This window comes from Choloepus didactylus, chromosome 8 (assembly GCF_015220235.1).
Source record: "Choloepus didactylus isolate mChoDid1 chromosome 8, mChoDid1.pri, whole genome shotgun sequence".
Lineage (NCBI taxonomy): Eukaryota > Metazoa > Chordata > Mammalia > Pilosa > Megalonychidae > Choloepus > Choloepus didactylus.
In genome coordinates, this window is record NC_051314.1 from 116,277,770 (window position 1) to 116,292,014 (window position 14,245).

The 14,245-nt window shown below is 34.2% G+C and overlaps 1 pseudogene; it reads left to right on the forward strand.

Annotated features, from left to right (window-relative positions):
* The first annotated feature begins 644 nt into the window (after positions 1-644).
* Positions 645-12,374, forward strand: LOC119542888 (annotated as a pseudogene).
* Positions 12,375-14,245: the final 1,871 nt, after the last annotated feature.

Below are 14,245 nucleotides of genomic sequence, written 5' to 3' on the forward strand. Positions count from 1 at the left end.
TGCTATATCAAATCTTGAATTTCTTTTCAAATAAGTGATATACTCTATGTAGTAGTATAATATATTGACATATTAATGAAAGTTTTTTTTCCTTTACTTCCTATCTTCTCCATTCAAAAACAGAGTTTTACATGCTTTCTGCCACAAGAAGGGATGACACAGCAAAATGAAGACAACAAAATCAAAATAAATTGTTAGTTTTATGTTTCTAAATCTAGGGCTCTTACAAAAGATTTAGAAGGATGTGTAGTAGGGAAAATAATCCCTCCCTAGTCCCCAGCATGATTTGAGATCTGATAAATATTCTGCAGATTGGGTAGATGGAAAGAAAAATCGGGAAAGGTAAAAGAAAGCCTAGGTGCTCATGTGTACTTGAGAAATAACTCTGTTCTGCAACTCCGGCACAAAATGAATCCCTGGGGAGAGAAAGAGAGAAACCCCAAATAATTTGGGCTGAGTTCCCTGTGCTCAAGTGGCTTCCAAGAGCCCCAGGTATCCCCATGCCTAGACTGGGGAGGGAGCAGAGGAACTCTCCACATGAGGTGTCCAAGCAAAAAGACCTAAGATGGCCTCACCAGGTTTTCTGCTGCCCCCAAGGGTACTTGAGCAGCAGGAGGTTTTCTGTGAAACCAGGAGCAGTGCAGATGTGGCCTAGACAGCTGGCAGACCTGGAGGGAACACGTAACGAGAGACCAGACCAGAATGGCATCGTGTCAGCAGATGCCAGAGCAGGTAATGATGACATCCAAGCCAGGATGCTGTACACTGATCCCCATGACTTGGAGGCACAAAAGCCCCTCAGAACTTCTTAGACATAACTGGGGAAGGGAAAAAGGAAGAGGCAAGGATTGAGCTGAGGTGGGAAAGAACCCGACTTTCTCAAATTATCTTTTCACCTCCAAGAAAGCAAACTGTGCAAAGATCCTTAAGGCATGCATATTGTATTCAAGAAACAGGGAGGACAGGGTGGCTGGTGCAGAGTGAGTAAGAGACAGTAGTAGGACGTGAGGTTGGAAAGGAAATAATGGTGAACTTGTTTAGGTCCCATGGGCCATTATAAGTAATCAGCTTTTATTCAGAGTGAAAAGGGAAGCTATTGGAGGGTTTTAAGAAGAGTTGTTACACAGTCTCACTTGTTATTTTAATACAATCACTCTGGCTAATACGTTAAAGATTGATTTAAGAGGAGTATAGGTAGAAGCTGGGAGATGAAAGAGGAAGCTATTGGTTCCAGGTGAGAAATTATATTGGCTTTGATTACACTGGTAGTGATGGAAGTGGTGAGATTGTGGTCAGATACTGGATATCTTTTAAAGGTAGAAATTTTTAAAGGCAGAATCTTTTAAAGGCAGACTGGGTGATGGGCATGTAAAAACGACGTGAAGGTTTGAGGGGTAAAAAGATATAAGTATGGAGTGGCCATTCTCTGAAATGGTAAACGGCTGAGCTCTGAGACACTCCAAGGCTATGGCATTGAGACGATGAAGAAGAATCAGGAAAGGAGACTGAAAAGGAACAGAAAGAAAAAATGTATTTCAAGAAAGAAAATTTCAAAGTTCAATTGTCTTAAATATGGCTACAATCAAGAAAGATGAGAACTGAAATTTTACCCCTGGATTTAGCAATGTGGTGGTCACTATTGACATTGAGAAGGACACTCTTGGTAAAACAGAGGGTACCAAAAATAAAGAAAAAGATTCATGAGAAATTTGTAGTAGAGGAAACAGAGACTGTGGGAATAAAAAATTATTTGGATGGATTGTAATGTAAATGGAAGAAAAGAGAAGGGGTATAGCTGGAGGGTAAGTGGTGTCAAGAAAGTGTTTTAATTTTTTAATGGGAGAAATAACATGTTGAGAGAGAAAAAGTAGTTGATGCAGGCAATGGAGGGGTAATTGTCAGACTGATGACCTTAAGCAGGCTACAGGGCATGGGATTTATGGTACAAGAAGAGTCTTAGTTAGAAGCACTAACCATTCATGTGACCACGGAGATGGCAGACAGATGGGTAAAACAAGGTGGAGAAATCTTGGTGACATTCTTTCCATTCCTTTTAATTTCTTAGTGAAATGGGAAGCAAGATCATTGGCCAAGAATAAGAGGGGATTGTGTCCACATTTATATACATTTTGTAGTGTAACATGCAGTACTTTGTATATGTTTAGAGTAGCTACTTTGTAAATATTAACTAGTATTCCTCAATCTAGTGCTTAGTAATGCAGGCAAGTCTTAAGATAACAAATCAGAGTCTACATCTCAGGAAATTTCATTTATTCATTAATTTCATAAATATTACATTAAATTTTCCTTTGCTGTTTCAGAAGGAAGGATGAAGATTAAAATATAGAGAAGACTGAAAAATAATTCCCTGGAGAGCAACTTGAAGAGAAAAATTTTAATTTCCCAAAGTAGATACTCTTCTAGGAAAAAAAAGAAAGGCAAGCAAAATTGAATTTTCCATGAACATAGGTAGATAGGACTTCAGTATTTATTCTTCTTTTAAGAAATCTGTTTGTTTAATTTGTAATTAATGTTTAGTAGGAAGACTTAGCCAGGAGGGCCCACAGACAAAAGAGGCAACTAGAGAGAGATGAAATGTGTGGTAGCGTGAAGAGCATTCCATTATAATCAGAAGACCAGAAACAGGTCCCCAATCCATCATTTAAATTGCTATGTGTCCTTGGTCAGTTTTCTTCATCTCTAAAGCCTCAGTGCCTCTGTCTGAAAAATGAATATAATAATAATACTCAATTTTGCAGTTTTTATGATGCTCAACTAAGATTGTGAATATAAAATTACTAGGAAAATTATTATAACTTTTTAATATTTTAAACTTGTTTTTATATTAAACTTTGGTTTTGATACAGTTTTTTCCTATGTATGCATTAATTTTGTCATACTTTTCTTAGGTGTGATAACATACTTGAAACTACTGTACAACTACAAAATCAAAATAATAAAATATTTTAATATTGAGGAAATTTGTTCCTGGTAAATTACTTTACAATAAAATTACCAACCTTCTGTTTTCCTAAAACAAACAAAAAGTCTTAATGGCTAGCTTAGACCTTGGAAATTATAGCTCCAACCGAGTGCAAGTTCCCATGTGACAATTGTGATTTAGTTTATATACCAGTATGAACAATAGATCCATCATTAGGGCCTACCTATTTTAAAGCAGTTTTTAAACTTTTAAAACCCCTACTTATATGATCTCTGAAAAATGCCTTCTACACTCTGAGGAAATAAAATGCAGAAATGTTCACATTCATGAGACAATAGCTTTGACTGAATGCCATAAAATGAAATCTGCTCTTTCAGTTTTTCTTTCAAAAGAAAAATTGCATAAATAATACATTTGAGCCTTGCAATACCAAACAAGCACAATAGCTACTTTACAGCTTTCATCAGTATGAAGGCCATCTTTTTCATTTTATTATGGGACCATTAATATGACATTATCAACTCTGATTGGTTGTAAGGCTCCAGACTGAAGGCATCATGCTAGATGTCAATACAGGCGTTAAAATCTCTGGAACATGGGATGATGCCAGCTAATGACTGATGAACTTATCAAATCTGTGGGAAAAAAAATTAAAACTTTCCAAATGTGGGGGGGTGGCCTCTTTCTCCTAACAATTCATATAAGACCCATCTTCACATATATGCCCCCCCCCAAACTCTCCTGAAAAGTCTCTTAAACAATGAATGAATAATAGAAGATTTTAGATATAGATTACCGTTCCTCATTCAGTTTTTGGAATACCTTTGGATATATTTCTATCCCAATTAGTCTTTCGCTAGTGTGTGTCAAAGGTATTAGTAAAAAAGTAATATTTGACTAAGTATAGTTTTCTACCTATTTTCAATTCAGACAAGAAAGATTTGTTAGTGGAAGGTGTGAAAATAACAGCAAAATTAGACTTTCTGATTACTCATGGATTTAAATTATCCTTGCTATTGTGGTCTCTGTCCCTGAACAACAGGTAATTGAGAACTGGCTATAATTGACATATTAGGGTTTTCTTTAATTTAAGGCAAATAGAAGGAAACAGTTAAACTTTAGGTTTAACTTCAAGGTAAATAAAAAAAAAAAGTACATAACATATAGCCACAAATAGAGGTTTTAAAGGATTTACTTACTTGGGATAAATACAGTGTTGTAAAGAGAATTTAAAGCAAATTCAAAGCAATCCATGGAGAACAGCCTTATGTTATATGGATTTGACACAACATGGTTTAATTTCCTATGCAGGGAAATTAAACAAGTTACTATAACCTGTGACTTCTTAGCATTCTTGTTGATGTTTTAAAAGAAAAATAAATTTTAGGCGCTTTTTTCCTTATAAAATCATTTTTAATGACCCTGTATACAATTAAATCTAATCTTCTTTTTACCATTGGAACATTTAAAAAAAAACATAAGATGTATTATGGTACATTCCAGGTCAATGAGAAGTGAGTTAAAAAAGTATCAATGTCCATGTGACATGAACAAATATTATGTACTTTGAGGCTTCATGAGATTACTGTGTTGTACAGTTTTTCAAGTGCAGGTTCCAGAACCAGATGGTTCCTTATTAGCTGCATGATTCTGTTCCAGTCACTTAATCTTTCAGTGTCTCAGTTTTCTGCTCTATAAAATGGGGATGATTATAGTACCCACTTCATAGGGTTCTTGCGCAGTTTAAATGATATAACACATGTAAAATGCATTATATCCATATATATGAATGCCTGGTACATAATTAATATTCAAAAAGGGTTATTTATTTTTGCTAAGCAACAATACTCCAAATGATAAGAAAACTAGAGTAAACTTAAAAATAAAAAACGATTACCATTTTGTTGTTGGCATTGTTGTCAGCATTATAGCCTGGTAAAATTAAAGAAAATCCTGTTTAGTTACAAATTACTGCTGATGAGATTGACTGAATTAGATCTGAGAAAGTTAAAATACAGTCCACATCAAATATTTGTGCTTGCTTTTTTAACAAGTCAATAAAAACATGGCAAGTCCCTTTTAATTTAATTTTTAAGCCTTATCCCTTTGGAGATGACACATAAAATATTCATTTATCTTCAATTTCAGTTTGGCAATATATGCTTGGCAATTAAGAACTTGATGTGCTAAGAGATAAATGTATTTAGGTTAAATGCTAGTGCTTCCTATAAAGCTTACTTTGAAGAAATCATGTTATACTTCTTACTCTTCGAAAGAAATGAAGCAAACCCCTAATTTTTAGAGCACTGGAAATGGCAATGTGTCCCTAACCTCCTCAATAATATAGCAGACATTAAGAACCCCACCTTAATTTTACTGTTAAAACACAAAATGCTAAGCACTTAAAAGACTCACAGCTTACTCTTCATTCATTGAATTAGTATCACTAATTTGGTCAGGATAATTCTAAGAGTCCCTAAGATTGGTCCTTCTTGTTGGGGGATACTGGTAATTAAGAACCATCAATGGACTAGCATTTCCAATATTGATGTAGACAATGAATAACGACCCAAGTTTTCTCACTTTCTATTTTATGTACATAGCCCTTCTGAATAAAATGACTGTCTTTATAGAGCAATAGGTGAATCTGAACAAATTCACCTGTATAGATAAATAAAAATGTATGCATGTGTGCCACAGGAGGATAGCATAAAACTAACATCTGTAATAATGGTATGCATTTAAAATGTTACCTGTACCTCAAGTGCCACATATTTTCCTCAGTATTAGTATCCTTTCATAATGATTTTATTAATTATAATTATAATTATAATATAAATTATAATTAAAAAGAATTAAATTACACTGAATTTGAATTGCCAAAAAAGAATAACACAGGAATTAGTAAGGTATCAGAGTAGAAGCCAAGAGATGTGGTTTTGTTTAAGTCTTTCAACTTTACTGAGAATTAGTTAGCTGGTATGTTAAATGAGTAGGTTGCTCTTTGAAATAGTTTCAATAGCGCAGTAATCCCAATGAAATTCTACATGTTATGGGGCAGAGTTCTGGACAAGTTATCTGAAGTATCAGTTTCTTTTCCTATGGCTAGAATTGGATCAACTCCTGACAATATCAGATAAATCACGCTACCAAGAAACAGTGATTGAAAGCTTTATTTCTTTGATAACTTGAAATAGGATCTACAAATTCAGTAAAAACTGGACTGAACATTTAAGAAAAGCCCCAACAGAGAATCAATCTACACTGAAATCCTGAGAAATAGGGAGAATCTGACTTCCAAAGTTAGCACATCAAAATATTCAAATGTCCAGACTTTGACAAAAGATCAAAAGGCATACAAAGAAACAGGAAGAGTTGGCTCAAAGGAACAAAATAAAACAACAGAGGAAGCCCAGACAGGTGAACAACTGTCCAAAGACATTAAGTCAACTTTCCTAAATAAGTTCAATGAATTAAAGGAAAACATGGGCATAGAACTAAAGGAAATTGGAAAAATGATGAATAAATAAGAGGAAGAATTAGAAAGTTCAAAACAGAAGCAAAGAGAAATTCTGGAGATGCCAATGACAACAGTGGAAATAAAAAATAAACTAGAGTGGTTCAAGAGCAGATTTGAAAGGGGGAGAAGAAACAATCAGCAAACTAGAAGACATGATAATTAAAATTAGTCAGGAAAGCAGAAAGAAAAAGGAATGTAAAAAGTGAGCAGAGCCTAAGGGACCTGTGAGACAACATGAAACATACTTACATATGCATTATGGGAGTCCCAGAAGAAAAAGATAAAGTAGCAGAAAGAATATTTTAAAATATAACAGTCCTACTTCTAGGAATATACACCAAAGAATTGAAAACAAGTACTCAAACATTCATAGCAGCATTATTTATAATTGCCAAAAAATGGAAAAACCCAACTTTCCATCAACACTTGAATGGGTAAATAAAATATGGTTTATACATAAAATGGAATATTATTCAGCCATGAAAAGAGAATGGAGTTCTGAGTTATGTGACAACATGTTGGGTGAAATAAGCCAGAAACAAAAGGACACCTATTATAAGATCTCACTGATTTGAAATAATTAGTATAAGCAAATTAACAGAGTCAGAAACTAGAATACAGGTTACCAGGGGCCAGGGTGGGGGTAGGGAATGGGGATTAATGGTTAATTATGTTTGGAGTGATGGAAATGTTTTGGTAGCAGATAGTGGTGATGGCAGCACAAAATTGTGAATGTAATTAACACCACTAAATTATATGTTTGGATATAGTTTAAGAGGAATTTTTGGTTGTACATATGTTTTTAAAAAAATAATGTTTTAAAAATATGTAAGACTATATAACACAGTGAACCCTAATGAAAACTATGGACTGTAATTACTAGTAAAATTATAATGATTTTCTTTTGTCAACTGTAACAAAGTTACCACACTAGTGCAAAATGTTAATAATGGTATGTGGGGGTTAATATGGGAGCTCTGTACTTTCTGCATGATTTTTATGTAAACCTAACAACTTCTCTAATAAAAAAATTATAAAATAGATTAAAGAGCTCTAAAACTGAATACAAATAGAACCTAATAAACAAATATATATCAAATTGATAAAATTTTTAAGAGACATAATAACTGAAAACTTCTCAAATTTAATGAAAGACATGAATATACACATCCAGGAAGCCCAATGAGCTCCAAATAGAATAAAGTCAAAGACATCCACAGAGAGGTATTTATAATTAAGCTGTTGAAATTCCAAAACAAAAAGAGAATGCTAAAAACTGCAAGAGAGAAGCAACTTGTCAGTACAAGGGATCGTCAATAAGATTAAATGCCAATTTCTCCATCAAAAACCACCGAGATGAGAAGGCAATGTGACGACATATTTAAAGTGCTGAAAGAAAAAAATTGCCAGCCAAGAATTCTATATCCAACAAAACTGTCCTTCAAAAAATGAGAGAGAGAGACATTCCAGATAAATAAATGCTATTAGTCAGTCACCACTAGAACTTCCCTACAATAAATGCTAAAGGGATTTCTTCATGTTGAAAGAAAAGGTCACTAGACAGTACCTAGAAACCATTTGAAGAAATAAAGGTCTCCGGTAAAGGTAACTACAGGGGCAAATATAAAAGCCAGTATTATTGTATTCTCTGTAGAACACTCTACTTTTTATTTCTTACATGATCTAGAATACAAATGCATTAAAAAATCATATTTCTATGTTATTGGACATATTGGAGGTATTTTGTGACAAGAACAACATAAAGAAAGGGACCGTGGGACATAGAGGCAGATATGGTAAGTACTATTGCAGATTGCAGTTAAGTTGGTATTAATTCAAACTAGATTGTCATAGATTTAGGATCTTAATTATAAACTCCATGATAACCACAAAGAAAGTATCTAAAAAGTATACAGAATAGGAAATGAGAAAGGGATCAAACAATTACACTACAAAAGATCAACTATGCCCCCAAAAAAGGGCAGCAATGGGGGTATTGGGGGACAAAAAAGGTATAAGATTTAAAACAAACAAATGGCAAAAATGGCTGTAGTAAATCCTAACTTATTGGTAATTACTTTGAATATAAATAGATTAAACTCTCCAGACAAAAGACAGAGATTGGAAGAATGGATTAAAAAGCATGATCCAACTATATGGTGTTTACAAGAGATACACCTTAGACCCAAAGACACAAACTGGTTGAAAACAAAAAGATGGAAAAAATATTCCATGCACATAGAAAGCAAAAGAGAGTTTTGACTATACTAATATCAGACAAAATAGAATTTAATAAAATGGTCACTCCCTCAAGAAGATATAACAACTACAAATGTGTGCATCTAATAACAACCCAAAAATGCATGGAGCAAACCTTGAAACAATCAAAGAGAAAAATAGGAAGTTCTTCAATAATAGTTAAAGACGTCAATACACCACTTTTGATAATGGATAGAACATCTAGATAAAATATAAACAATGAGGCAGAGGACTTGAACAATACTATAAACTAACTAAAACTAATAAACATATAGAGAACACTCAACCCAAAAACAGAATACATATTTCTTCTCAAGTACACATGGATCATTCTCTAGGATTGTCAATATGTTAGGCCACAAACAAGACTTAATAAATTTAAAAGGATTCTAATCATACAAATTATCATCTCTAACCATAATGGAATGAAGCTGGATAGCAAAAGAAGGAAAATTAGAAATTCACAAATACGTGGAAATTAAACAACACATTCTTTTTTTTATTAAGATTTATTCACACACCATACAATCATCCAAAATATACAATCAATTGATCACATCACCATCATATAGTTATTCATTCATCACCCCGATCTATTTTTTTAACATTTTCCTTGTACCAGAAAAAGTGGGGAATGGCAGTGAGATCATCTGCCGAGATGGCTTAGAGAGAGGGGGCCACACATGAGCAACAAAGAGGTACTCAGGGGGAGACTCTTAGGCACAATTATAATCAGGTTTACCCTCTCCTTTACAGTAACTAGCTTCATAATGGCAAGTCCCATGATAGAGAGCTCAGCACATCAAACCGCCAGTCCTCAATGTTTGTGAGAACATCAGCAACAATCCAGGTGAGGACACCCAACACCTCTGCATTTTCCCCCAGCTCCTGGGGGGTAGGGGGGCTCTGCATATTTTTTTCATTTTTTTTTTAATTAACTTTATCAAAAAATAAAAAAAAGACAATAGAAAACCGTTTCAAACAAAACCAAAACAAAGGAATAAGAAAAAACAAATATCCTAGAATAACTACATTACTTCCAACATGTTCCTATTCTACCCCAAGAAAATATACAGACTATAACCCAGGAAAGGACTAAGAAAAACAGATAACCTAAGATAACTAAAATTCTGTGAACTTGTTCCTACCATACCCATCAGAAATTAACAAACCATAGTCATTCCTGAGTGTTCCCAGAATGTTAAATTTACCCATAATAACTTATCTGTTCTTACTAGGTTATCATTCCCCATTCACTAGTTGCTATCTATTGCTAGGTAACAACACATTCTTTTAGAAACCAATAGTTTGAAGAAGAAATCAGAAAATTCATAAAGATAAATGAAAATGAGAGCACAATATCCCAAAAATTACGGGATGCAGCAAAGGAAAAGCTCAGAGGGAAATTTCCAACTATAAATACCTATACAGAAAAGAAAAAGATTTCTGAGGAAGTAGAAAGAGAAGAGCAAACTAAACCTAAAATTAGTAGAAAGAAGGAAATAATAAAAATTAGAGTGGAGATAAAAGAAATAGAGAATTGGCGAACAATCCATAGAATCAATGAAACAAAATGTTTGTTCTTTGAAAAGATCAATAAATTGACAAAACTTTAGCTAGACTGACAAAGAAAAAAGAGAGCAGATACAAACACTAAAATCAGAAATGAAAGTGGGAATATTGCTACTGATTTTGAACAAATTAAAAGATTAGAATGCTATGAACAATTGCACACCTGTAAGTCAGATAATCTAGAGAAAACGGACAAATACTTAGAAACACATATGCCTAAACTGACTCAAGCAGAGATAGAAGATTTTGACAGACCTAAAAGAAGTAAATAGATTGAATCAATAATCAAAAAAACTCCCAACAGAGGAAAATCAAGGACCAGATAATTCTTTCAAAGAAGAAGTAACACCAATGCTTCTCAAATGTATCCAAAATATTAAAGAGGAAGGAACTCTTCCTAAACTATTCTATGAGGTTAGCATTACTCTGATACCAAAACCAGATAAAAACATCACAAGTAAAGAAAATAAAAGAAAAATTCCCTTAAGAATATAGATGCAAAAATCCTTAACAAAATACCAGCAAATCAAATGCAACAGCATATTGAAAGAATTAAACACCATGACCAAGTGGGATTTATCCCAGGAATGCAAGGGTGGTTCAACATCAGGAAATTACTCACTGTTACACACCACATTAACAGAATGAAGGAAAAAATCATGCAATTATGTCAATTGATGCAAAAAAGGGATTTGACAAAATACAACAAATTTTCATGATAAAAACACACAGAAAAAAAAGGAATAGAAGGTATCTCCCTCAACATCACAAACAGCATTTCTGGAAAAGCCACAGCCAACATTACGCTGGTGTAAGACTGACAGCCTTCCCCCTCCTAAGTCCAGAACAAGACAAGGATACCTGTTTTCACCACTTCTATTTATCATTGTACTAGAAGGTCTTGCCAGAGCATTTGGACGGAAGGAAGGAAGGAAGGAAGGAAGGAAGGAAGGAAGGAGGGAGGGAAGGAGGGAGGGAAGGGAGGGAGGGAGGGAGGGAGGAAGGGCATCCAATTCAGAAAGAAGTAAAACTATATTCACAGATATATCCTTTATATAGATGATCCTTTATATAGAAAATCCCAAAGGATCCACAAGAAAACTAATAGAGCTAATTAACAAATTCAGCAAAGTTGCAAACTACAGGATTAATGTGCAAAAAATCAGTTGGGTTTCTATACACCAGCAAAGAAGATCCAAAATGGAAATTAGTAAAACAATTTCATTCAAAATATCACCTAAAAGAATAAAATACCTAGGAATAAATTTAACCAAATAGGTGAAGGACTTCTACACTGAACTACAAAACACTGCTAAAAGAAATTAAAGACCTAAATAAGTGGCAAGACATCTCATGTTCGTGGCTAGGAAGACTTAATATTTTTAAGATATCAATACTACCCAAAGAAATCTACAGATTCATCACAAATCCTATCAATATCCCAGGAGCATTTTCAGAAGAAATGAAAAACCAATCCTTAAATTCACGTGGAATTGCAAGGATTCCTGAATAGCCAAATCTATATTGAAAAAGAATGAAGTTGTAGAGCTCAGATTTCTTGATTACAAAACTTACTACAGCTTCTCCTCGCCAGCAGCGGGCCCAGGGAGGAGAGCGAGTGGAGGCGCAGGGGCTGGAAGATCCTGAGCTTGGCAGTTCCGGCCCTCGTGGCCATGCTCAAGTGTCCCTCTCTGGCTCCTTCAGCGCGAGCCACCGGCTCCACAGCAAATCTCTGAGTCATGAAGAAAACTTGAAACTGTTTGGAATATGCAACCATCCAAATGGCCACGGGAACAACTACAAAGTTGCGGTGACAGTACATAGAGAGATTGCTCCTGTTACAGGGATGGTTATGAACTTGACTGACCTCAAAGAGTATATGGAGGAGACAATTAGAAGCCCCTTGATCACAAGAATCTGGACCTGGGTGTATCATACTTCACTGATGTTGTGAGCATGACAGAAAATGTGGCTGTATATAAGTGGGAAAACCTTCCGAAATGTCTTCCTGTGGGAATTCCTTATAAAGTAAAAGTGCATGAAACTGACAACAATATTGTAGTCTTTAACAGAGAATAGATCTTAGGGTTAGCATTGTAGAAAGACTTAGTTTCTTTCTATATTTGAAAAAGATCTTTATCCCTTTAGAGCATTAAAGAGTCATCACATAATTGTACTTCCACATTGTGTTCTAGAGTGGCTGATTTATTGAAATTATTATAAGACCTGTTTTAAATTTAAATCTATTTTAAAACTAAATTTGTAATATATCTCAATATCATTCAGAGAATTTTTGTTTATAGATTTAAAATTACTTCATTGTCAGCAAAATGCTTTGGTACAGATGCTTTGAAAACCAAGAAGATACATTTTCATTACTGTTCCCTCCATTATCTCATAATAGGTATTTTTTCTTGGTATATACAAATGGTAAAAATGTTTATAAGATTTACAATAGGTGAATCTTACAAAAAATAGAACACAGGGTCACAAAGTCTGGAAACATAAACAATATATATATTTTTTTAATACATTGAACTCCCTTGATTACTTCTCAGGTGTGCAAAAGGCACAAGTTTATTCAGTGAAAATTAGAGACACAAATCATCAAAGGCAGTGCATTGCAGATGTATACACAAGGATTGATGGAAAAGCTGCTTTAGTGCACATTGTTCATTGCAATTTTGCACAACTTATTGAAGTTTGAATTGTTAGTGAGGAACAACACATTGAACATAAATGCATTATCAGTAAACTATTTATTATGTATTTGGTCTGCATTTCCAGACCTTATGGCCACCTGTACAATGTTAATTCAGAAGACTGAAGAATGATGACTAGTTTTAAACCCTGTTAAAATAGTCAACATGAAAAGGATATATTATTCTGTGTAAGGCATCTCCTCTATATAATTTTTACTAATTGAACCCACTGTTTTTCCTATCATTAAACTTACCTGCATAAGTTGAAGTATTAAAAAAAAAACTTACTACAAAGCCACGGTAATCAAAATAGTGTGGTACTGGCATGAAGATAGACACATAGACCAACAGAATAACAGTGAGAGTCCAGAAATGAACCAACATATCCATTGCCAACTGGTTTTTGACAAGGATGCCGTCATTAAATGAGGGAAAGAGTGGTCTCTTCTACAAATGGTATGGGAAAACTGGATATCCAAATGCAAAATAAATAAATAAATAAAAGAACTCAGACCCCTGTTTCACACATATACAAAAATTAACTCTAAATGGATCAAAGGCCTAATATAAGAGTTAACACCATTAAATTCTTAGAAGAAAACATGAAGGAAAAACTTCATAAACTCACATCAGGCAGTGATTTCTTAGATATGACACCAAAAACACAAGCAACAAAATAAAAAAAATAGATAAAATAGGCTTCATCAAAAATTTAAAATGTTGTACATCAAAGGGCATTATCAAGAAAGTGAAAAGACAACATACAGAATGGGAGAAAACAATTGCTAACTATATGTCAGATAAAGATTTAATGCCCAGAGCATGTAAAGAACTGCTACAACTGAACACCAAAAAGATCAATAACCCAATTAAAAATGGGAAAAGGACTTGAATAAACATTTCTTCAAAGACAAGATACAAATGGCTAATACACACATGAAAACATGCTCAACATCATGCAAGCCAAAACCACAATGAGATACCACTTCCCACCCACTAGATGGCTATTGTTTTTAAAACTAAAAATAACAAGTGCTGGCAAGGATATGGGGAAGTTAAAACCCTTACATGGTGTTGGTGGGTTTATAAAATGGTTCAGCAACTGTGGAAATCAGTTTGATGGTTCCTGAGAAAGTTGAACATTGAATTACCATATGACCTGGCAATCCACTTCCAGGTATATACCACAAAATGTGAAAGCAGGGACTTGAACAGATATTTGCACACCAATGTTCACAGCAGCATTAT